Source organism: Mustelus asterias, chromosome 3 (genome assembly GCF_964213995.1).
Source record: "Mustelus asterias chromosome 3, sMusAst1.hap1.1, whole genome shotgun sequence".
In the NCBI taxonomy this organism is placed as follows: Eukaryota; Metazoa; Chordata; class Chondrichthyes; order Carcharhiniformes; family Triakidae; genus Mustelus; species Mustelus asterias.
Genome location: NC_135803.1, coordinates 116,535,686 through 116,561,564, shown reverse-complemented (window position 1 = coordinate 116,561,564; position 25,879 = coordinate 116,535,686). Strand labels below are relative to the sequence as shown.

The 25,879-nt window shown below is 42.5% G+C and overlaps 1 protein-coding gene across 2 annotated transcripts in view; it reads right to left on the bottom strand.

Annotated features, from left to right (window-relative positions):
• Nucleotides 1–25,879, bottom strand: part of LOC144491533 (FERM domain-containing protein 4B-like) — a 325,659-nt gene that overhangs the window by 168,540 nt on the left and 131,240 nt on the right. The gene's annotated exons all lie outside the window — the stretch shown is intronic.

Below are 25,879 nucleotides of genomic sequence, written 5' to 3'. Positions count from 1 at the left end.
AGTTAATTATGCAGAGATTTTGGAACTGTGCACTTTGGAATTTTCCATTCCCATTCTGATGCACCTGTATCTTCATGCTAGTTTGCATTTTATTTGAACTTTACAAATGGTCTGAACTGCAGGCATTATTCAGTGAATTATTTACTTTGTACTGTCAAATGATACTGCCCCGTGATTCCATCTCCAAATATTCCTGCATAAAATGTATAATTATTTTACTAACTGCCAATCAACTTCAATCAGGCCAAGCTCAAGAGCGTACTACCAAGTCTCCTGTTCCACCAGAGGCCCAAACATCCTGCTACACAAATATCAAACATGCCTATCACTCTATCGCCCGTCCACACTTTGGCAAATCAGATCACAAGGCTGTGATCCTGCTCCCGGCTCACAAGCAAAAACTGAAGTGGGAGAATCCATCAAAGAAAGTTGTGTAATGTTGGTCTGAGGAATCGGATGATCGCCTACGGGGCTGCTTGGAGTCAGTGGATTGGTCAGTATTTAAAAACTCTGCGACCAGCCTGAACGAGTACGCCACTCCAGAAACTGACTTCATTAGTAAGTGTGTAGAAGACCGTGTGCCAAAGAAGCAAATCTGTGTGTGCCCCAACAGGAAGCCATGGATGAACAGGGATATCCACTGCTTGCTGAAGTCCAGGTCTGAGGCGTTCAAGTCGGGCGACACTGACCTATACAAGAAAGCCAGATACGATCCAAGGAGATCTATCAAAGATGCCAAAAGACAATACCAGACCAAGCTAGAGTCCCAGGCTAGCCACAGCAACCCCTGCCAACTATGGCAAGGTCTGCAAGACATAACAGGCTACAAGATGAAGGCATGTAAAATCGCCGGCTCCAACACACCCCTCCCTGATGAGCTCAATGCATTCTACGCCCGTTTTGAGCAAGAGGTCAGTGAGACCCTGGAAGCCCTGGATGAACCTGTATCTGTGGTCACCATTGCAGATGTGAGAGCAGCTTTCTTGAAGGTCGACCCTTGGAAAGCGACTGGCCCGAATCTGGTACCCGAACGAGCACTCAGATCTTGTGCGGATCAGCTGGCGGAGGTATTTGCAGACATCTTCAACCTCTTTTTACAACAATCTGAGGTCCCTATCTGCTTCAAGAAGACGACCATCATCCCAGCACCTAAGAAAAACCAAGCAGCGTGCCTTAATGACTATCGGCCGGTGGCTCTGACATCCATCATTATGAAATGCTTCGAAAGGTTCGTCATGGCACGAATCAATTCCAGCCTCCTGGACTACCTGGATCGATTACAGTTTGCCTATCGCCACAACAGGTCCACAGCAGACATGCCATCTCCCTGGTCCTGCACTCAACCCTGGAACACCTAGATAACAAGGACACCTATGTCACACTCCTATTTATTGACTACAGCTCAGCCTTCAACACTATGATTCCCACGAAACTTATCTCCAAATTCCGTGGCCTGGTTCTTGGCACCTCTCCTCTGCGACTGGATCCTGAAGTTCCTAACCCATAGACCACAATCAGTAAGGATAGGCAACAACACCTCCTCCACGATCATCCTCAACACCGTGTCCCACAAGGCTGTGTTCTCAGCCCCCTATTATACTCCTTATACACCTATGACTGTGTGGCCAAATTCCCCTCCAATTCGATTTTCAATTTGCTGACGACACCACTGTGGTGGGCCGGATCTCAAACAATGAGAGACAGAGTACAGGAATGAGATGGAGAATCTGGTGAACTGGTGCGGCAACAATAATCTCTCCCTCAATGTCAACAAAACGAAGGAGATTGTCATCAACTTCATTTTGAAAATCGAGCTGGAGGGGAATTTGGCCACACAGTCATAGGTGTATAAGGAGTATAATAGAGGGCTGAGAACACAGTCTTGTGGGGCACTGATGTTGAGGATGATCATGGGGGAGGTGTTGTTGCCTATCTTTACTGACTGTGGTCTGTGAGTTAGGGAGTTCAAGATCCAGTAGCAGAGGGAGATGCCGAGGCCCAGGCCATGGAGTTTGGAGATGAGTTTCTCAAAGGAGAACATGCCCCTGTCTACACCAACGGGGATGAAAGAGAAAGGGTAGCAAGCTTCAAGTTTTTAGGCGTCCAGATCACCAACAACCTGTCCTTGTCCCCCCATCCTGACACTATAGTTAAGAAAGCCCACCAACACCTCTACTTTCTCAGAAGACTAAGGAAATTTGGCATGTCAGCTACGACTCTCACCAACTTTTACAGATGCACCATAGAAAGCATTCTTTCTGGTTGTATCACAGCTTGGTATGGCTCCTGCTCTGTCCAAGATGCAAGGAATTACAAAAGGTCGTGAGTGCAGCCCAATCCCATCAAGCAAACCAGCCTCTCATCCACTGACTGTCTACACTTCCCGCTGCCTCGGCAAAGCAGCCAGCATAATTAAGGACCCCACGCATCTCGGACATTCTCTCTTCTACCTTATTCCGTCGGGAAAAAGATACAAAAGTCTGAAGTCACGTACCAACCGACTCAAGAACAGATTCTTCCCTGCTGCTGTCAGGCTTTTGAATGGACTTACCTTGCATTAAGTTGATCTTTCTCTACAGCCTAACTATGACTGTAAAACTACATTCTGCACTCTCTTGTTTCCTTCTCTATGAACGGTATGTTTTGTCTGTATAGCGCGCAAGAAACAGTACTTTTCATTGTATGTTAATACATGTGACAATAATAAATCAAATCAAATCAAATATAAGTGTGGTTCAACCAGAATCCACAATTTGGGAATTAGACATAATGTTTATAGCTATCAATCAATGGTCTTTTTATAACCCAACACTTGCTATTTATAATTTTTTTAAAAAGCTCAAATGACCACAATGGGTTAGTTTAATTGCACTGTACAATCTGATGCTGATTCAGAAAGGATCCTCATATTTAATCTGTGCTGAATTAGCAAATTTCTACCAGAGGGTGGTATTGTGAGTACACAACAATTAATTTCAGTTCCCTGGGTTAGGGAGGATTAAAAGAAAAAAAACAACATTGAAGTTTATTGATTAGTGTCACATGTAGGTTTACATTAAGACTGCAATTAAGTTACTGTGAAAATCCTCTAGTTGCCACACTCCGACGCCTGTTTGGGTACAATGAGGGTGAATTTAGCATGACAAATGCACCTAACCAGCACGTCTTTCGGACTATGGGAGGAAACCGGAGCGCCCAGAGGAAACCCACGCAGACACGGGGAGAACGTGCAGCATCCACACAGTGACCCAAGCTGAGAACCGAACCCGAGTCCCTGGCGTTGTGAAGTGCTATCCACCATGCTACCATCATTCATTGATGTCATTGATCTCTATCTGTTTATCCCAGGTGGCATGTTTGCCCCAACTATCACTCATTCTCGTGAACTTGGGCAAATCTGTAGGAAGAAAATTGGCCAGGGTGGCATTCTACCTGCTCGTCAGTTGGCACTATTTTCAGAAATTATTCCCGGAAGTGGCTGTCGAATGTGTCACTATGAGTATCCATCCAACTATGAGTAAATGTGGTCAAAGTAGGAGGTAATTCTGCAGCATTACTTGCCACATTTTCCATCATTACATAGTGTCATAGAGATATATAGCACAGAAAAAGGCCCTTCAGCCCATCGCGTCTGCGCCAGTCAAAGGCAAACCATCTAATTAATTTAATCACATTTTCCAGCACTTGGTCTTTAGCGTTGTATGCCTTGTGCACATCTTGTGCAAGTGCACATCTAAACACTTTTACAGTGATGAGATTCCAGAATGCACTACTTGAGTGTGTAATTATCATAGAATCCCTCCAGTGCAAAAGGAGGCTATGCAGCCCATTGACCTGCACTGACAATGATCCCACCTAGGTCCTATCCCCGTAACCCCACGTATTTAACCTGCTAATCCCCCTGACACTAAGTGTCAATTTAGCTTGGCCGATCAACCTAACCTGCACATCTTTGGAGTGCGAGAGGAAACCAGAGCACTCAGAAGAAATCCACGCAGACACGGGGAGAATGTGAAACGCCACACAGTCACCCGAGGCCGGAATTGAACCCAGGTCCCTGATTCTGTGAGGTAGCAGTGTTAAACACTGTGCCACCGAAAACAAACAATCTGCAAGTTTACGGGGAGAAGATAGGAGAATGACACCATGTAAAATGCTCATTTGGAGAGCCAGTACGATACAATGGGCCAAATGGCCTCCTTCTACTGTAACAATTCTGTGATTCTTAACTATATCCCTCTGAAGTCTGCTCTTTTTCAACAACAACTTACATATATGTAGTCTTTAACTTAGAAACATATCCTCAGGTGCTTTGCAGAGACATATCCAGAAATAATTCGACAGCATTTCAATGAAGGAGATGTTAGGAGGGGTGAACATGGATGGTGAAGATAAAACTTAAGAAGGGCCTTAAAAGAAGAGAGGAAGACAGAGAGGCTGGAGGGCTTAGAGCATTGAAGGCAATGGTGGAGTGGAGGGAAGAGCAGAGTGTTTGGGGACAGGTGAAGAATAGAGTCATACAGCATGGAAACAGGCCCTTCGGCCCAACTTGTCCATGCCGCCATTTTTATTTTAGAAACCCCTAAGCTAATCCCAATTGCCCGCATTTGGCCCATATCCCTCTATACCCATCTTACCTATGTAACTATCTAAATATTTGTTAAAAAACAAAATTGTACCCACCTCTACTGCTACCTCTGTGTGAAAAAATTGCCCCTCTGGACACTTTTGTATCTCTCTCCTCTCACCTTAAACCTATGCCCTCTAGTTTTAGACTCCCCTACCTTTGGGAAAAGATATTGACGATCTACCTTGTCTATGCCCCTCATTATTTTATAGACCTCTATAAGGTCACCCCTCAGCCTCCTACGCTCCAGAGAAAAAAGTCCCAGTCAATCCAGCCTCTCCTGATAACCCAAACCATCAAGACCCAGTACATCCTAGTAAATCTTTTCTGCACTCTTTCTAGTTTAATAATATCCTTTCTATAAGAGGGTGACCAGAATTGCACACAGTATTCCAAGATTGAAGAGTTAGGGAGGAGTGAAAGATGTGGGCTGGAATCTTACCACCATTGACACCTGCGGGATTTTCCCACCCTGCCACAGCGAACAGAGATTTGACTGGCCACCAAATTCTCTGACCTCGCTGCAGCGGGAGCATGGCATGGACGGCTGGTAAGATCAAGCCCAAGAATTTTATATTGGATGCAAAGAGGGACAACTGTAAACCACTGCATTTTGTCAGGAAGAATGAGGATTGCAACATAAACAAAATGGAACAATTTTAAAGGGGTTGCAGGGACAGGCTGTTTTAAAAAAAAGTATATTGTCCTTGGGGGTGAAAAGCAAAGAAGTTATACTAAGACTTTATAAGACACTGCTTAGGCTTCAACTGGAGTATTGCGAGAATTCAATGCCCATGTGGAAGCGGTTTAGAGGGGAGTGGTCTGTATGATTGTGTCATGGAGTGCAGGGTGGACATTCCCGTGCCATCATGCCAATTAACTCCAGTGGGGGTAGGCCTGTACGTGACCTTCCTGCCTTGAAGTCCATTGAGGACCTTAAGGAGCCACACCCTAGTGCCTCTGGCATTCAGGAGCTAGCACAGGCATGATAGGATGAACGGCCTCCTTTTGACACATATGATTCAATTATCATCATCGTCTCTTGACGTGCCCAATACGGACATTTCATATTGTGAACATTTAGTCAATACTTTAAAAAAATGAACACAAACAAGCTGTTAAGATAGCTGCTGCAAATCATGTGACTTTTGGCATTTGTACATCAGACAAGTCTCTGGTGAATACCCATTTAAATATGGACATAGGTGCGGGTACTTCACAGTCATCTGGGGAATTCACAAATCTCATTGTTTAATTATGGGCCAACAGCTAAAGACTATGGAGTTTCTTGACAGCTTATTTCCATGTTTCATAATGGGCAAAAGGAAACATTCAATGGCCTATGTCAACTTTCCATTGTATCAGAATAACCACCCCACCCAAACCAGACTTGGTGGGCCTCAGTGTTAACCCAGTGGCCACGTGATTGAAGCTGGTTTCTGGGACCCGTCAGATCATCAGAACCATCAGTTTGTCAGCCAATCAGAGAACCAAACTCTGCAACTAGCTGTATGTCACCAAGCCAAAGTACTTAACCAGTTCATTTCAAAATTTGCTTGAGAACAGAACCAACTCCCAGATACCTCACAACCGACAGTGAACCCTTCGCTTTACAAGACCATAATTTCAACTTTAAATCATCAAATCATTTAAAAAACCATAGGTTTACTTTGTGGGAGATCAGAAATTGTAAATCAGAGACTGAATTAATTTAATCTGTAAAAGTGCCCTATCTTAATTTGCATTGTTTATGTGTGTATACATGCTTGTATGCATGTGTGTGTGTGACCAAGTGTGTGACATGGGGTGGATTTTCTGTCTGGGGCTCACCCCGAAACCAGAGAATCCCGCTAGAGGTCAATGGACCTTTCCATGCTCTGCTTCTCGTCCGCTACGATTCCTGTGGCAGGTGGAATGGGAAAATCCACCACATTGTGTTAATTTGGAATGTGTAAGAATAAATAACCTTTATTATAAACTCACAAAAGCTTGCTACTGAATAGTTTAACTGTTATACACACTCCATGAGTAAGAAAATACACATCTCTTCCCATTTAGAGATGCAAGGACTGATTAGATTCAGTCAACAGCACTTTGTGAGTGGAAAATCATGTCTCTCAAATTTGATTGAGTTTTTTGAAGGGGTAACCAAGGAGGTAGATGAGGGCAGTGCAGTTGATGTTGTATACATGGACTTTAGCAAGGCCTTTGACAAGATATCACATGGTAGGTTGTTGCATAAGGTTAAATCTCATGGGATCCAGGGTGAGGTAGCTAAATGGATACAAAATTGGCTTGATGACAGAAGCCAGAGGGTGGTTGTAGAGGATTGTTTTTCAAACCGGAGACCTGTGACCAGCAGTGTGCCTCAAGGATCAGTGCTGGGTCCACTGTTATTTGTCATTTATATTAATGATTTGGATGAGAATATAGGAGGCATAGTTAGTAAGTTTGCAGATGACACCAAGATTGGTGGCATAGTGGACAGTGAAGAAGGTTATTTCGGATTGCAATGGGATCTTGATCAATTGGGCTAGTGGGCTGCGAATGGCAGATGGAGTTTAACTTAGATAAACGCGAGGTAGAATTTGGTAGATTGAACTAGGGTAGGACTTACTCAGTTAATGGTAGGGCAGTGGGGAGAGTTACAGAACAAAGAGATCTAGGGGTACATGTTCATAGCTCCTTGAAAGTGGAGGCACAGGTGGACAGAATGGTGAAGAAGGCATTCAGCATGCTTGGTTTCATTGGTCAGAACATTAAATATAGGAGTTGGGACGTCTTGTTGAAGTTGTACAAGACATTGGTAAGGCCACACTTGGAATACTGTGTACAGTTCTGGTCACCCTGTTATAGAAAGGATACTATTAAACTAGAAAGAGTGCAGAAAAGATTTACTAGGATACTACCAGGACTTGATGGTTTGAGCTATAAGGAGAGGCTGGATAGACTGGGATTTTTTTCTCTGGAGCGTAGAAGGCTGAGGGGTGATCTTATAGAGGTCTATAAAATAATGAGGGGCATAGATCAGCTAGATAGTCAATATCTTTTCCCAAAGGTAGGGGAGTCTAAAACTAGAGGGCATAGGTTTAATGTGAGAGGGAAGAGATACAAATGTGTCCAGAGGGGCAATTTGTTCACACAGAGGGTGGTGAATGTCTGGAACAAGCTGCCAGAGGTGGTAGTAGAGGCAGGTACAATTTTGTCTATTAAAAAGCATTTAGACAGTTACATGGGTAATATGGGTATAGAGGGATAAATGCGGACAATTGGGACTAGCTTAGGGGTTTAAAAAAAACGGTGGCATGGACAAGTGGGCCAAAATGGCCTGTTTCCATGCGGTAAACCTCCATGACCTCTGTACAAAACATGGTGATGGCAGGCAATAAGAGGGTAGATAAATTCTGTCTGATACATTCACACTGAGTGGGCGGCACGGTGGCACTGTGGTTAACACTGCTACTTCACAGCGCCAGCGCTTGGGTCACTGTCTGTGCGGTGTTTGCAGGTTCTCCCCGTGTCTGCGTGGGCTTCGTCTGAGTGCACCGGTTTCCTCCCACAGTCTGAAAGACGTGCTAGTTAGGTGCATTGGCCATGCTAAATTCTCCCTCAGTATGCCCGAACAGGCACCAGAGTGTGGCAATGAGGTGGTTTTCACAGTAAATTCATTGCAGTATTAATGTAAGCCTACTTGTGACACTAATAAATAAAACTTAAAAATTTAAAAGCAGCTTTCCACAGTAATGAGAAAAATAAACGCAAGAAATGGCAGTAACTAGCTACACATTGCACAGCAGCTTAATTTTCGTCTTCGGACTTTCTCACTATAATTGAGAAGAAGTGTCATAAAAGTGACAGCACAGATGTGTTTCATGGCTTTGACAAGTTGGAACATTGTAAATTACATTTGCAGGTTTCAGTGGTGCCTTCCACGTGGCATTGTTGAAAGAATCCCCAGGCTAACAGCATATGGTTTCAATCTGACAGCTGGGTCCCTTAATGAAATCCAGTATTCAGAAGGTTTACTCCAGAATTTTCTGTTTGATTCCCCGAATAATGGAGCACTCTCCCCTCTTCTATAGAAGCTACCAGGTGTGCGGTGTTACAAATTCAACAGAAAATGATTGTGAAATACACAGCCAAGATTAGGACCACATTACTAAAGAAGTGCTTCATTAAATGTTATGGCAGTACAATACAATCGGAGGCATTTTATGTATTTTTTAAATATGTAACAGACTTTGTAATCTTTATACATACTTTAAAATCTTTGTTTACACCTTGAATTGAGAGCTGTTTTATTTTTTCTTCTAAAAGGAAAAATAACTATTGGAAATAGTTATAACAAAATTTAAGCCATGTGCAGGGAAAATAAATAAGAGACAAATTACGTGTGTGTTAATAAGATAGAGATTTTTAAAAATGTAACACTTTATTAATTCCTGTCCTGGCCCAAATGCTAACTGATATTGTAATTGGTTCCTTATTCTCAAGTACTGTAGGCTTCCCTTTCACCCCCTCCTCAAAAATTGCCATCAACTCTTTGTGTGTGTTTGTCTGCGTGTATGTGTGTGTGAGTTTATTATAAACTCACGAAAGCTTGCTACTGCATTGTTTAATAGGTATACATACTCCAAAGGTAAGAAAAGACATACCTCTTCCCATGCAAAACATGGTGATTGCGAGTAGTAAGCGAGTCACTGCCCTACCAAAACCTCCCCAGCCAGGAAACTCAAAAAAAATAGTCTGAATTAAAGTTACAAATGACATCCTCTGAGTGTAACCATGGTGCACAATCTTTCCTCGTCTTTTTCTACCTCTCTTTAGTCTTTGGCATGGCCACGACATGATCCTTCAGATGACTCCCCTCTGCTGTTGCAGTTGTATAGAACATTGGTTTGGCCGCATTTGAAATACTGCGCCCAGTTCTGGTCGCCACACTACCAGAAGGACGTGGAGGCTTTCGAGAAAGTGCAGAGGAGGTTTACCAGGATGTTGCCTGGTATGGAAGGGCTTAGTTATGAGGAGAGATTGGGTAAACTGTGGTTGTTCTCACTGGAAAGACGGAGGATGAGGGGTGACCTAATAGAGGTGTATAAAATTATGAAAGGCATAGGATAGGGTGAACGGTGGGAAGCTTTTTCCCAGGTCGGTGGTGACGTTCACAAGGGGTCATAGGTTCAAGGTGAGGGGGGAGGGGGGAGGTTTAAAACGGATATCAGAAGGACGTATTTTACACAGAGGGTGGTGGGGGCCTGGAATGCGCTGCCGGGCAAGGTAGTTGAGGCGGACACACTGGGAATGTTTAAGACTTATCTAGATAGCCACATGAACGGAGTGGGAATGGAGGGATACAAAAGAATGGTCTAGTTTTGACCAGGGAGCGGCGGGGGCTTGGAGGGCCAAAGGGCCTGTTCCAGCGCTGTATTGTTCTTTGTTCTTTGTTTGTTGTCCAACTCAGTGGAAGATCTCTCGCCTTATTCCAGTCTTATCTATATGATCACAGCCAGACAGCAATGGCTTCATTTTCTGAGCCCATACTATATCCTCTGGCATCCTGCAATGATCTAGCTCTGTCCCCTTCCTCTTCTTCATCTACATGGTATCCCTTGCTTACATCATTTGTAAATGACAGGAACTCTGATGAGACCAGCTTTATCTCTCGAACGCCAGTCTTGGACCATCTTCCCCCAGCCCCCATTGCTGCTGCTGTATTAACATCTCATTTTGAAGGTGCTACAGTTTCCTCCAGTTTTAATCAATCAAATCATGGCTGATCCCTCCCTGGGGAGGTGGATTTGAGACCAGGGAGAGCCATGATCTGATTGAATGACAGAGCAGGCCCGAAGGGCTGAATTTGCTGACTTCTGCTCCTAATTCCTATATTCCTATCAAGAGCTAAGCCATCATTTTTGTGCTATACCAAAAGTCCTGTACCATTGTCACCAATTTCATCCCCCTCTCTGGCCACTATCTCAGATTTGAGGCAGACTGTTTACAGCCTTGGCGTTCCAGTGGGCCCCTAGCTTCTGGCTCTTTCCACCACAAACATCACCCACTTCCACCATTTTAACACTGCTTCTGTCTACCCCTGCCACAGACCATCTGCTATTGAAACTCTCATCTACACATTTGTCACAATCAAACTCAAATATACCAATATTTTCTTGCTGCCACCCTCCTCCCCCCCCTCCCCCCACCCCAACATTCTCCGTAAACCTCAGCTTGATGCCTATTCAACCATTACATCTGTGCTCATGGTGCTATAGTGGCTCCCAGTCCCCTGGTATTTTCAGTTTAAAACTCTTGACATTATGTTTAAACGCTTTCTTTGCCTCACCACTCACATTGTGCAACTTCCCCAAAAATGACAAAATGCCCAGAATCTCCATTCTTCTGATCTGGAGTCTTGTGCATCATTTCTCTTCACCTCATCAATGACAGCCACGCCTTCAGCCATTTAGGACACACATTTTGCATTCTCTATTATGCTCTGCTTCCTTTAAACCTTTAAAACCGACCATCAAATTTTTGCTCACCCTTGAATGTAAAGCTGCCTTGTGAAAACAAGTGGCTGATAACTTATGTTGTAGGTGTAACCAGTAGTCCTGATTTTGACTGCATGTGGAGGACAGATGGGTGATTAATACTCTGCGCCTGCTGCTCACTTCCTCTTCAGTTTTGCTTGCATCAGGCCGTGCTTCATTTAAAGCCCACTGACAAGCTGCAGCATCAATTTGCACTTCAAATTTGTAATTAGGTACATCGCAGGATCCTGGATTTGCATTTTACAAGTAGCTTCTCACCTGAAATAAGTGAGCCGCTCGTCTTAAGCATCTGTCCCAAGAGAAGAGCAGCTAGAGTGGCAGCATGAACTCAGTGACTCACAATGACAATTTAGAGGCACAATTGCCCCATTTACGTCTAGAAGGTGTTAAAGTTAATCTGATGTTTCTTATCTTGTTCCTGGTCTCAAAAGTTAAGTAAAAGAGGTCGAAGCTAGACTCAAGTGTTATAATTGCAATATGTATTTGTAAAGGGAAGTAGTGCAGCAGCATGCTAGATGTTTTTGACACTTCATTTGGTGCATCTTTCAATGTGTTAAAATTGATTATCTTTTGTTGATATAAAAATGAGGCATGTCAGGAATCAATTAGTTTTCTGCTTGTTTTAAAACGTGTTTCACTATTGGTAGCACATAATCTGTTGCTGGGTGACGAAGTTTTAAATTCATTTTCTTTTTGTTAATATTGGATCGCATCCTTTTCTTATTCATTCAATGGACATGGGCATTGCTGGCTGGCAAGCATTTATTGCCCGTCCCCAGTTGCCCAAGGGTATTTGAGAGTCAACCACATTGCTGTGGCTCTGGAGTCGCAGGTAAACCAGACTAGGCAAGGATGGCAGATTTCCTTCCCTAAAGGATATTAATGAACTAGATGGGGTTTTCCGACAATCGGCAATGGTTTCATGGTCATCAGTAAATTCTTAATGCCAGATATTTTTATCTGCCATGGCGGGATTCAAACCCGGGCCCCCAGAACATTAGCTGAGTTTCTGGATTAATAATCTGGCGATAATACCACTCGGCCATCGCTGTTACTGCCCAGAGAATTATTCCAGTCAGATCTGTAGGCAGCAAATGCAGAATAGTAAAAATATCTTCCAAATGCTTTCCCTCCGAGGGATAGTGGATTTGTACATTACAATCGTGCATTCTGGCTCATTCTAAATAACTTTAAACTCAACAGTTGATGGATTTTTAATTTAGAAAAAGGAAAATCAAGTGATGCTTATATTTTCAGAAGCCAAGCACTTCAGCTTCCACAAAGACTCTTTCAGGAATCAATCTCTTCTCTCAAACTTACTATCTAGTTCAATGGAGACACCGTCCCCATCCAGTGATCTCAGTTCATGTTAATCCTCTTCTGCCTCCTTTCCTCTTCAAGTCAACATGATAATTTTTCTCTCCCTTCCAGTTGAAGCTGCCACTCTTCTCCCTCTCTGAAAGGCTGAATTCATGTTAGTACTGTTCTCCTTTTCTCTCCCCAATTTATGCAGTCGCCAGTCTGCCAGTTAATGTTGGCACTCTCCCTCCCCCATTCAATCAATGTGACAATCTTCCTCCCACCCCAGTTCTTGCTGGCATTTTGCCTCTATCAATGCGGTCAGTCACTTCCTCCTTCTCCTTCCTCAATTAGTGCTTGTTCTTTCTTTTCCCTTCCTCCCTTAATTAATGCAGGCACTTCCTTTTATTCCCTCACCCAATTAATGCTGGCACCCCCCCTATCTTTTGCCTCCCCCATTGCTGCCCAGACAGCTGCCACCTCGGTGATCAGTGTTGGGAAAATTCAATTAGGCTTCCCGTTTCTGACTGCTGTCCGGTGATTATTTAGTGCGGTTGAATATCACTCACTCACTGGCTTAGCCAGCAGGGAGAAGTATTGCCGGCATGGAGTTCAGGAGAGGCGACAATTTCTTCAAAGTCTTTTGGCTAAGGTGAAGTGTAAAGACGTGTAGAAAATTATAATGAAAGGAAGTAAAAGTAGGGTTAATTTTACTGACAAAATTTTCAAGGGCATAAAAACCTCAAGTTGAAACTGCCCTACAGAATTATTAGAAGATGCTTAGGTTAGAGAGCTGTTTGGTTTCAGTTAGAGAATTAGCACCACAGAGATTGACCATGAGCGGGCTGTATGGATCCCTCTTTGAAGTCATTTAAATCAATTCCTACTGGCAGGTAGCAAATAAAAATACTGACATAAAATTTTTAAAATCACCATGCAAACAAAATGCATACAAATGGGGTATCTCCACAATCTCAGACTCCCAAAAAGTTTTGTGCTAGTGATCAGGCTACAATACTGTCCCCTAATGCTTGGAAGTACAAAATCTCTCCAAATCACACTCATATTAGAACCATAGAAAATTACAGCTCAGAAACAGGGCTTTTGGCCCTTCTTGTCTGTGCCGAACCATTTTTTGCCTAGTCCCACTGACCTGCACTTGGACCATATCCCTCCACACCCCTCTCATCCACGAACCCTTCCAAGTTTTTCTTAAATGTTAAAAGTGACCCTGCATTTACCACTTTATCCGGCAGCTCATTCCACACTCCCACCACTCTCTGCGTGAAGAAGCCCCCCCTAATATTCCCTTTAAACTTTTATTGTCTGAGGTTCTCAGTTGAGAGAATAGGATCAGACTCAGTCGAACCTTCAAAGAGAAGCAACAAAAATCTATTTTACCGACAGTCATGATTTATGGGAGTAGATTTTGCGATCTGAGCAGTAATCTGGCAGAATGGATTTCTCACCCTTTGGAGACTCCATGCAACTTTAACTTCATTGAAGTGAATAAAACCTCTATGTCTACACCTCTCCACACCCCTTTCCCCTCCTTTAATATGCTTCATAAAATCTACCTATTTGACAAAGCATATGGTCACCTGTTCTATCAATTATTTAAGCGGTTCTGTCAGGTATTGTTTGTTAACGCTCCTTGAAGCGCCTTAGGGTAGATTGAAAGCCACTGTGTAAATGCAAGTCATTGTCGAAACAAAAATCAGACAGATTCTACGATAAGTAATTGATCTGTCCTGCTGAATTATTACCAAGATAGCAAACCTATCCAGGAGAGTTATTTTTCATCCTATCAATTTTCTCCTCTTCCCTCCCCTCCTGTTGTTTGTTTCCCTACTGCGTTCCTTGCATGAGCACTGACCTTGCACCTTATACCCAAATGCTTCTTTTTGTCTGTACTTAATTAGTGAGAGTTGGCAAACCATTTGACTGTTAGGGGCTTGACACAGCTAAACTCGCTCAATCTGTTTTTGTGAGATCCTGCCCCATTTAGGAACTTTGGCAACCCAAGGTTTTGTTTTATTTTCAGCAGTTTCAGAAGGCAGTTTGAAAATAAACGTATCCAACTGATTTAAACCAAACAGGCCAGACTACAAGGCAGCACTTGTGTAAGTTACCTCCGATTAAAAACACACCCTAGCACCAAATGTAGAAAATTATGTTGATCTTTGTGGATTCTGATATTAATTTGACAGGTTCCACTAGCATTGCAGTTAAAACATTTGCCTCCAGATATTTAGCACATCTCATGTAAACTCATTTTGACACAATATTATGAAGAATCCAGTTATAAAACATCTAGATACAAACTGTGACACATACCAGCAGGAGAGAATGGTGAATAATACTGAATTGTTTTAATATACTGACATTTAGAGAAATGCCTGTAATATCAATAACAAAATGTGTGAAGCTTGCATCAAACTCTACAACTGAACGATGAATTGCAGAAAATTTGGCAGATTCCAAGTCACAACACTATTTTCTGAAAAAGTCCGTTTTTAACAAAACGTTGTCTGAAAGTAGTATGTTTCAGCAACTTTTTACTGGGCCCAAGCCTTATAAATATTAAATAAATAACTGTATAAAAGAAAAGCCTCTGATAACTTGCTTTCAATATTATGCAAAAATTTCCAACTTCAGTCATGACATTCCACGTTGTGGTTTATCCTGTTCATCTGGCTAAGACAAAATGGAAAATTTTATCCTACAGAAGGTCGATTACTAAATATTAGCAAAATTGAATCACCGCTAGTGAAAGGAGATTTGACATCTGAACCTTAGGCATGATATAGTTATAGAAAAGAGCCCAGGCATACGTTTGACAAAGGAACTACTGTATTCAGGCCAAATATAAAATATATTTCTAAATGCTGTAGACAGCTGGATTTAATTTGTCACTGAATCCTTTCCAATTTTAGAAGCCATTTTTAGTTGAGAAAACACATTCCACTTGAAGTGTGTATTTTGATTTCTTTTAAGTGCATTCTTTCTATGGATCTGAATATTTATGTTCATATTAATAATAACCACAGCGGCTCAAATATGCCAATTTACTACACCTTTGGTTAAAATATAAATATGGCTGTCCAGAGTATATTGATTGTCAGTGTAAGAGGTGCATCTGTTGGTGGGTTTATTGGTGGGCAGTGCCTGGCCTATGTGCAAAGGCAGTAAGAAGTCTCACAACACCAGGTTAAAGACCCCATATATAAACACCCCATGTGCAAAGGCACATGGGGCTCAAGCCCCAAGACCAGAAAATCCCACCCGAGGTCAACGGACCTTTGTATGGTCCGTGTGCCACCCGCTATGATTCCCATGGGCGGGCGGGATGGGAAAATTCCACCCTGTATCTGTGATGAACAGAATGAGATTGGCGTCAAGGGGAGAAGGGAGGGGGGAGGCCGGGGGAGGTGGGGGCGGAGGAGTGGATGAAATTAGGGAGTAGATTAAATGTGGCAAAATGATGGGGACAATTATTTTATACAACCTGTTGTTTGAAAGTTATTCTTTGCGCTAAAATTTAGATTCACCAGCTTTGAATGAAACAGTTTTAGCAAAACTCTCACCTGAATGAAAAGAATACACTGGCGTTGATTCTTTAGATGAAGAAGATAACAATCTTTCTATTCACTCCAGCATTTCTAAAACATCTAACTCCACAGGGCAGGCCACCACTTAAACTTAGAATCAAGGATCGAGCAGTTATAATGTTGTTACAAAACATTTTTCCAGCACCCCGGCCATGTGTTTTGTGGTGGTGGAGACGGCTTGCTATTGGCTACTGGTGGGATGTTCTGGTCCTGCCGATGTCCGCGATGTTTTGTGTGGCTTTCCCGTCCCATCGCTGGGGAACCCGCCGCAGGGGTCACCTTCGGTGGGGCCAGAAGATCCCGCCAGTGGGAAGGTGCAGAAAATCCCGCCCAAGGACTTGGTCATAGAACAAGATTTGTAGTGAGGAAGTTGTTTTATTTAATAACAACGTGCAGATTTTTTAAAAATAGAATGTTTATTCCTCAGATAATATCGATACCATCAGATATAAACCTACCTTTGTAACTGAGGAGAAAACAGTTTCCAATTAATTTTTCATATTCCATGACTATAAAGAAGTCATAAGGCCAAACTCGTGACAAAATGTATGTTTATATTCCTCAGCCTGTTCTTACACATGAACCGCTTTTGTTATTTTTTCCAGATGAGAAGTTTTAGATTCTGTTGAAGTCTTTGGTGAAAGAGTGACAAGAGATGCTGTATTTAAAGAGATGGTGATATTAATCTGACTGTAAATGTTTTTCAGTTCTCCTATTGGTATTTTATAAATAAAGCATTTTCTATTGTTTAGAGCTAGTTTCCAGGAGACCAATACACATCTCTTGAAAGAACAACAGTTGAGGTAGAGTACGTTCACAGCACAATTAAAAGCTTTAGATAATGACCGGAATTCTCTGGTCTCATTCACCCCGCCGTAGGTGCCAGCGAGAAAGGAGAATTTGGTGCTCAGCCAAATCTCCATTCACTGCAGCGGGACTGGAGAATCCCTGCTGCAGGTGAGGTTCTGACCTTAAATTCTACAAATCAGTCCATCAATCATTCAAATCTAGCCTGTTATGTCATTTCATTTATAGCAAAAATGCTCAACATTTGGTGTTCAACCTGTAACGAATCAGTCCAATGTCATCTGCAAATACAGTGTCTATTGTGATCCTTTTAAGACATGAGGAAAGGGAACATCGCCAGTTAAGGCCAGTCCTATACTATAGCAGGTCAGCCTTATAGAGCATTTTTTACTCCTGTTATACTCAGAAACTATGCAGCTTTTGCACAATATTTCACAATTCAGAGTGAAGCATGGAATTCTGCTATTCCTGCCAACATCCCTCCCGGAGCCAAAAGCACCAGTAACAGCCCAGAATGACCGGTGTTCGTCTGATTTGATCATTATAGAAATTGTTATATCCTAAATGGCTGTCGCATTTGCTTACATAATGTCAGTGAATTACTTACTTCAAAAGTAATTCATTAGATGTGAAACATCCAGAGGACATGAAATCGTACCATACACATGCAAGTTCTTTCGAATACAATTCCCATATACAATGTAATGATACACCCTTTTCCCGCAAGTAAGAATAATTGGGAGAACAAGTTCCTGATCCCAGTCCTACACACTACTTGAATTTGTTTGTCTGAGTTTTGGTGAGGTTCATTAATTCTCTTTCAGGCAGCTAAATGGAGTACCACATGGAAAAGTGAAAAGAAAATCTCCACGAGCTTGAATTCCTATAGCCAAATAGGCAAACGTGAGCCAACTGGGAGGGATTTTGAAATTCTGTCACTGGGATATTCTTGGCTACAATTGTAGCTTACGTTTGAAGATATGGCCAATGAGAGGCTTGGAGGAACTTGCTGCAGCCAAGAGAACAATGCAACAATGTGAACCGCAATGGCAAGTGATCCTTCAGCTCCACAGATGTGTGATCGGCACTGAATTCCTTTTAACAAAAAATTCATAAACATCTTCAAAGTTTATATATCTGACAGAATCACAGAAAATATACAATGAGCTCCTTGATTCATGGACATTTACAGCACAGGAGGAGGCCATTTGGCCTATCATGGCCACGCTGGTCAACAAAGATCTGACTACATTAATCCTATTTTCCAGCGGTTGGCCCATGGCCCTCGAGGTTATGGCAGCGCAAGTGAATATCTAAATATTTCTTAAGTGTTACGAGAGTTTCTAACACAGCCACCTTTTCAGGCAGTGAGTTCCAGACTCCCTCTACCCCCTGGATGAAAACATTCTTCTCAACTCCCTTCTTAAGTCTTCGAGCACTACCTTAAAATTTATGGCCTCTGCTTATTGGCCCCTCTACTAATGGAAAAAGTTTCTTCCCACTTACCCTCTCTGTGCTTCTCATAACTTTATACCCTTCTATCGGTTCCCCTGTCGACCTTTACTACTCCAAGGAAAACAGCTCCAGACTATCCAAGTTCAGATCCTCCAGCCCAGGCAACATCCTGGTAAATCCCCTCTGCACTCTCTCCAGTGCAATCACATCCTTCCTATAATGTGGTGACCAGAACTGCACGCAGTACTCCAGTGGTGGTCTAACTCATGTTTTATACAGTTCCAGCATGACCTTCCTGATCTTGTATTCTATGTCTCAGCTAATAAAGGCAAGTTTCCCATATGTCTTCTGAGCCACCTTATCTACCTCTGGTCTATAAAATTATGAAGGGCATAGATAGGGTGAACAGTGGGAAGCTTTTTCCCAGGTCGGAGGTGACGAACACAAGGGGTCACGGGTTCAAGGTGAGGGGGGCAAGATTCAACACAGATGTCAGGGGGACGTATTTTACACAGAGGGTGGTGGGGGCCTGGAATGCACTGCCAAGAAATGTGATTGAGGCGGACATGCTGGGATCGTTTAAGACTTATCTAGATAGCCACATGAACAGACTGGGAATAGAGGGATACAGACGAATGGTCTAGTTGGGCACATGAGCGGCGCAGGCTTGGAGGGCCGAAGGGCCTGTTCCTGTGCTGTATTGTTCTTTGTTACCTTATCAAGGATCTGTGAATATGCTCTCCAAATTCCCTCTGATCTTCAGTACCTTTCAGGGCCCTAACATTCATAGTGTAGTCCTTTGCCTTGTTAACCCTCCCCAAGTGCATTACCTTGTACTTTTCTAGGTTGAATTCCATTTACCACTGCTCTGCCCACCTGACCAGTCCATTGATATTCTCCTGCAATCTATGGCCATTCTCCTCACTGTTTACCACCCTATCAATTTCCATGTCATCCGCATATTTCCTGATCATGTTCCCTACTTTCAAGTCCAAGTCATTGTACACCACAAATTGCAAGGGCCCCAGCACTGAGCCCTGTGGAACCCTACTGGAAAAAGACTTCCAGTCACTGAAACATCTCTCTACCAACACCCTCTGCTTCTTGCCTCTCAGCCAATTTTGGATCCAATGTGCCACTTTGCCTTGGATCCAATGGACCCTTACTTTCTTGACAGGCTGCTATGAGGGACCTTATCAAAAGCCTTGCTCAAGTTTATCTCGACCACTTTTGGATCAAAGTAACTCAAGAGTGAAACGCAGTGAAAATGTATTGCTGCTTGTAATGATGAGTTGCTCATAGTAATCATAATCTATTTTCCAAATCATAACCCATCTGATATAAGGAGCAATATTTTACTTAACCAGCCCATTGAAAACCTGATCATAGAATCCCTACAGTGCAGAAGGAGGCCATTCGACCATCGAGTCTGCACCGACCACAATCCCACCCAGGCCCCGTTCTCGTGACCCCACATATTTACCCTGCTAATCCCCTGATGCTAGGGTCAATTTGGCTTGGCCAAGCAACCTAACCCGCACATCTTTGGACTGTGGGGAGAAACCGGAGCACCCGGAGGAAATCCACACAGACATTGGGAGAATGTGAAAACTCCACACAGACAATGACCCGAGGCCGGAATTGAACCTGGGTCCCTAGTGCTGTGAGGCAGCAGTGCTAAGCATTATGCAACCATGCCGCCCTAAGGATCAGAAGCAACACTGTTTTTACAATTTTACCCTCCTTTGAAGTCAGAGTAATATTGTGTGTGGTGTAAAACCAACAGTGCACTGGATCTCTTGGTTTTCCATCCTGTGATTTTGGTTAAAATGATCCCCCAACTAATATTATTGTATTTGTTTATAGCAATTTGATTTTATTGCTCACTTTAGCAGCCGTTCCTATTGTTAAAGCAATCGCCTCAATAGTAACATGTACATCATCTAGTATGCAAATGGGTCGTAACATTACCAGTGTACAGTTAATTGCGCTTCACTGTCTTAAGTAGTTAATTTAAAAGATCCAATGACTGCATTGCTCAGCAAGTGCTGCACATTCTGTCTATCATAGGCAAGAATCCGGAGCATGAATTCTCTGCCTTCTAATGAGCCAGTTATAATGGTTATTTTAGCTCCCGATCAAAAGAATTACTTTAAGGTTATTCCATCACATTTCCCATTTTCACAATAACTAAATATTTTGTATTTTTACCTGTACTTCATTTTGAAGGAATAGTCAAATTGACCATCCATTCAATCCCAATGAAAGCAAACTTTTACCAAATCTGAGTTTGGCATACTGTTGTATTATTTTCAAGTGTGGTATCATGCAATGTTTTTGTCCATGTTCCTGGTGTAATACTGTTACACAAGTGAAGAAGATCAGAGGTGGTTGGTGTCAACCAAGGCTGACATGAGGGGTATGGACCGGGTGAATAGGAAGCAGCTGTTCCCCTTGGACAAGGGGGCATGGTTTTAGGGGGCAGGAGATTCAGAGGGGATTTGAGAAAAAAAAAATCACTCAGAGGGTGGTGAGAATCTGGAATGCACTGCCTGGGAAGGTAATGGAGGCCAGAAACCTTACAACCTTTAAAAAGTATTTGGATGAGCACTTGAAGCATTCGTAACTTTCAAGGATATGGGGAAAGTTGCTGGAAAATGGGATTAGCGTAACTTTATTGATGGCTATTGTTGGTGCAGACTTGATGGGCTGAAGGGCCTTTTCTGCACTCTACGACTCTATGACTCTGAGGGACAAGCAGGGAGGGAAAGTCACCCAGAGTTCCCATTATGGGGTGTTATGGAGATTCTCTGCTGGAAGATGAAATGTGCATAGAAATTATGCAGGGAGCGAGTACTGGATTCAGTTGTGATTCCCCCTACGGTTTAATTCTTTCATGGCCTGGGCTCACAAGTGATGAATAGTTAATTGGGTAAGGCAATCAAAGGATTTTTTTTGTTCTTGTGGAATTTTACCCAGCAGGAGTCGACAACACCTCTTGGAGAATGAATGAACATTGTAAAGAAATTGTATACTTTTTTTGTCCTTAAATAAGTGTCATATATCCGGACCCCATTGCATATATTACTGAGAAAGGGGCCATCTGCTTATTTATAACACAAGTGATAATGCTGTACCCTGGAATTAATCGATTAAAGCTAGCTCTTTATATCTCAAGTCAGACATGGAACTGAATGATAAAGAGATCAATTTTAGCAAGATGCAGATTGATGACTCAAGCTATTGACCTGTGTTTTCTGACTCTATACTATTTAAAGAACCAGAACCAATGCTGAGGAAAGATGACAGTCAGGCATTGTGAATATGACCACATTTTTTTAAATGCAGTTGACTCCTGTTGTCAGTCTGTAATATTTTCATTCCAGATGGTGCCAGGGCAAAAATCTGGCAGTGCCTACCTGGAGGGAATAATTTTTTGTGACAATAGCAGGGCGGTGCAGATTTGATTAGCATCTTTTCAAATGACAAATTATGAGATTAAGCAATTTATTATTATGCAAAGTATTTAACTAATGCTTTAGTGGTCTGTCATGAGGCTAATGATCATCTTTTGTTCTCATTCTAATGCTAAACGTCACCACCTTCTGCAAATAATTAGACTTCACTGACGTATTTAGCTGTGGTCTATTTGTTTCTATTCAGGAGTCATGAGGTGTCCATTATTCATAAGAATGTTATAATTTCCAGTTACATATTTCACAACTGACACAAAATACATTGTTATTAAGAATGAGCAACATACAAAAGAGGATGAATTTTCTATCAGCTGCCTTTATATCATGACAATCTTCCTTTCAGCATCATTCAAAGGTTTACATGCGGTTAAATCCAATGGACCACAAGCCAGGTGTGCTATTATTGTTTGCAAATTTAAATTGGTTACTCTGATGGTGTAATCTCTGATGATCATTTATGTGTCATTCTACCAATTTAGATAATGGGCTAAACCAGACAGAGTTGAGAAGAATCATGTGCCAACATCCAGTGAAATTTAATGTTCTCTTAGCCCAGCACTCTTGTTAGCTTTGAGGATAAGCAAACAAATGATTTGGGCACCTAACCACAAGATAGAATGGAATTATGTTTCCTTGAATATAACTTGATTCTGTTGTATCCCCAACCTTGGTAAAAAGATTTTAACTTGTTGTAGTTTCACAGTCTGTTTGTGTAGATATGTATCTTGGATATTGTATTAACATTATATTGTTTTTCCCAGTTCTGTTTAGTTACTAATTTCTAAGTTGTTTCAAATATAGAGTACTTAGGCAGGAGACAGGTACCACCTAAAATTCTTTCCTCACACGGTGAAGTGGAGCCGTCTCTGTAGTACATGCCAGACTCATCAATACAGCCAAATTGTAATACCTCCTGGTATTCTATTACAGAGCAGCATAGGGAAAGGCTGCAGAATAAAATTGAATCACTGTTTACCGATTATCATAGAATAGAATAGGATCTCTACAATGCAGAAGGAGCCTGCACCGATAATGATCCCACCCAGACCCTATCCTCACAACCTCAAATATTTACCCTGCTAACTCCCTGACACCAAGTGTCAATTTAGCATGGCCAATCAACCTAACCTGCACATCTTTGGAGTGTGTGAGGAAACTGGAGCACCCAGAGGAAACCCACGCAAAACACAGGGAGAGTGTGCAAATATCACACAGATAGTCACCCAAGGTTAGAATTGAACCCAGGTCCCTGGTGCTGTGAGGCAGCAGTGCTAACTACTGTGGCACCATGCCTCCCAAAGAAGAATAGAGAATGATAAGGTATAAGGCATGGAGGTTTCTTTTTAAACAAGGAAATGGGAGTAACATAAAACAAAGCCTACAATCTGAATAAATGAATAGAACAAAGAACAAAGAAAATTACAGCACAGGAGCAGGTCCTTCGGCCCTCCAAGCCTGCATCGACCATGCTGCCTGACTTAACTAAAACCCCTACCCTTCCGGGGACCATATCCCTCAATTCCCATCTCATTCATGTACTTGTCAAGATGTCCCTTAAAAGTCACTACCGTATCCGCTTCCACTACTTCCCCCGGCAACGAGTTCTAGGCACCCACCACTCTCTGTGTAAAAAATCTGCCTCTTAAAGAACAAAGAAAATTAGTTCTGTCTCAGTCTTTTACATTTGTATTCTACAATTTTATGAAGTCGGCAGTATGTCCATTAATGTAGCTGTGACAGTCTACGTGACATGAATAACAGTAAAGAGTTTTGCATTATTTCGTACTTATTTAGCTTCCTTTTAAAATGTAGTTGTCAGGTATATGAGTTTGTTGATTTTAAATGTGGTTCAGTTAGAAATTCTTTTCATTTTATTTATATGCCTGTAAGTACATTCCAACTTTTACAAGGCTGACTGCTATTCCTTGGTGATTTACAACATGGAATATGCATCCTCTGCTGATTCAGGACCCACTGCTGTCACTTTGATCTCCATTGAAACCAGACACCAAGGTAAAGCGTTGGATTTTGCAGCTGTACTTGATTCACAGGGTAGAATTTAATGCTCTCCCATGTGGTGAGTTTGGTGGTGGGGGGCATTTAATCAGGTACAAGAGTGGCGGATGGGGACACATGCTGCCTTCCCACCTTCATCCTGATTACCTCTGTGGCAGGAAGGCCTGTGGACAACTTTCCCACCCCACTGCCAATTGAGGCCCTTAAAAGGGCAATCAATGCCCACTTAAGGTCTTAATTTCGTCACCACTGGTATTAAAGCTGAATGTCGGGAGTGCAACAAGTAAACTCCTGGGAAGGGTTACCTGTAAGCTCCCAGGGGATCCATTGTTCAAAGGCAGTCAGTGCCTGATCAAGGATCTGGCATCAGTAACACACCTCCATCTTCCATCACTCACCTGAGGTATGGGATCCAACAACAAATGCTTGCCCTTGGTTGGGTGTCTTATAGTGGTTGCTGCCTTTTAATAGATCCGCCAAACTCTGATTGGTCTTTGATTTTGGGGAAGGCCTGTCATGTCCAGTTAAGAGCCTTTTATCGTTGAACACTTTTGTTTACTAGTTATAAAAGATATTGGAGATAGCAAAATAATCTTTTTGACTGGGCGGGTGAGGTCATGTAATGAAGCCTTCAGAAATATACCCAACCAATGATGGTAAATTTCAACATTTGAGACAGGAACTAGAATCAATTTAATTGTGCACCTTGATTGTTTTACAAGTATGTTTGAATTTAAGAAGAATCTGTTTGATGACTCAGTAGTTGATGCATGATGAGATAACACCAGCCATGAAGCAAAAAGTTAACACCATTTTCCAATGTGCAAACTTTGCATAGTGGGTGATAATCCCAAACGTATTGTGTAGGAAGTGCTCAGACCATTTCTTACTAGGCCTTCTTGAAAGTAGTTCTGAATGAAAACAGCAACTTTATCTTGGGGCTGCCACCAACTATGCAAGACCCTCGCTCAAGAAGCAGGTGTTTTGTCAAGAATTCCTGGTGGCTGCCTTCGAGAGACAATAAGGAGCCTAACACCTTTTCTGGGACCTCTCTGCTAAATTGGCTTGTTCTGCTCAGGAATATTCGATTGTCAGTGAGCCTCGTGGTTGACAACAAAACATGAGTATACCTTAAAAATAAAGGTTGATGTGGAGTCAGGAGGAGCAGGAATGTGTCTGCCAGCTCCACAGAACCTCCTGCAGGCTGCTACGGGTCTGGGGTCGGTTTTCTTTCCATTGCTCCTCCAACCAGCAGGGTCGCTGCTGACAACACAGAAGTTCTGAAATTCATCCTCTTGCAATGGGTTGCAGCTGCTGGCAACTTACTCAACACTCCAATTGGAGCCAAGACCCAATTTCGGTTGTGCCTCAGACTCTCCACCTGTGCCACCCAAAACTAGGCTTTGGTCAATTGCTATCCATGTATTTCCAACTGCAGCATTCCTTACTTTGAATGAGTGTTCCACCTACTTACATTCTTCCCAGATTGTTTTCAATGAGCTTTCATTGAAGGGATCCCTTAATTACAAAGCATAATTAAGACTTTGTAAATCATTAGAGTCATAGAGGTTTACAGCATGGAAACAGGCTGTGGTGAACCATAGATGGTTACCACTATGGGTACTTGTACATATGTTACTCTTGTTACTGTTGGGGTTAGGGTTGGGGTGTTCCACCTGTTAGCATTGTTCTGTGGTACACGCCGTTTGGCTCCGCCTTCTTACAGGAGTATAAAGGTCACTGCTACTTCCTAGTAGCCCTTAGTCTGGGATAGTATTGTTAAGCAGTATGCTCTATTCTTGTTGTGAATAAAAGCCTTTATTCCCGGGTACGTCCTAGCCTCCCGAGTGAATTAATCGCACATCACAGGCCCTTCGGCACAACCTGTCCGTGCCACTGTTTTTTTTAAACCCCTAAGCTAGTCCCAATTGCCCGCATTTGGCCCATATCCTTCTATATCCATCTTACCCATCTAAGACAAAATTGTACCCACTTCTACGACTATCTTTGGCAGCTTGTTCCAGACACTCACCATCCTGT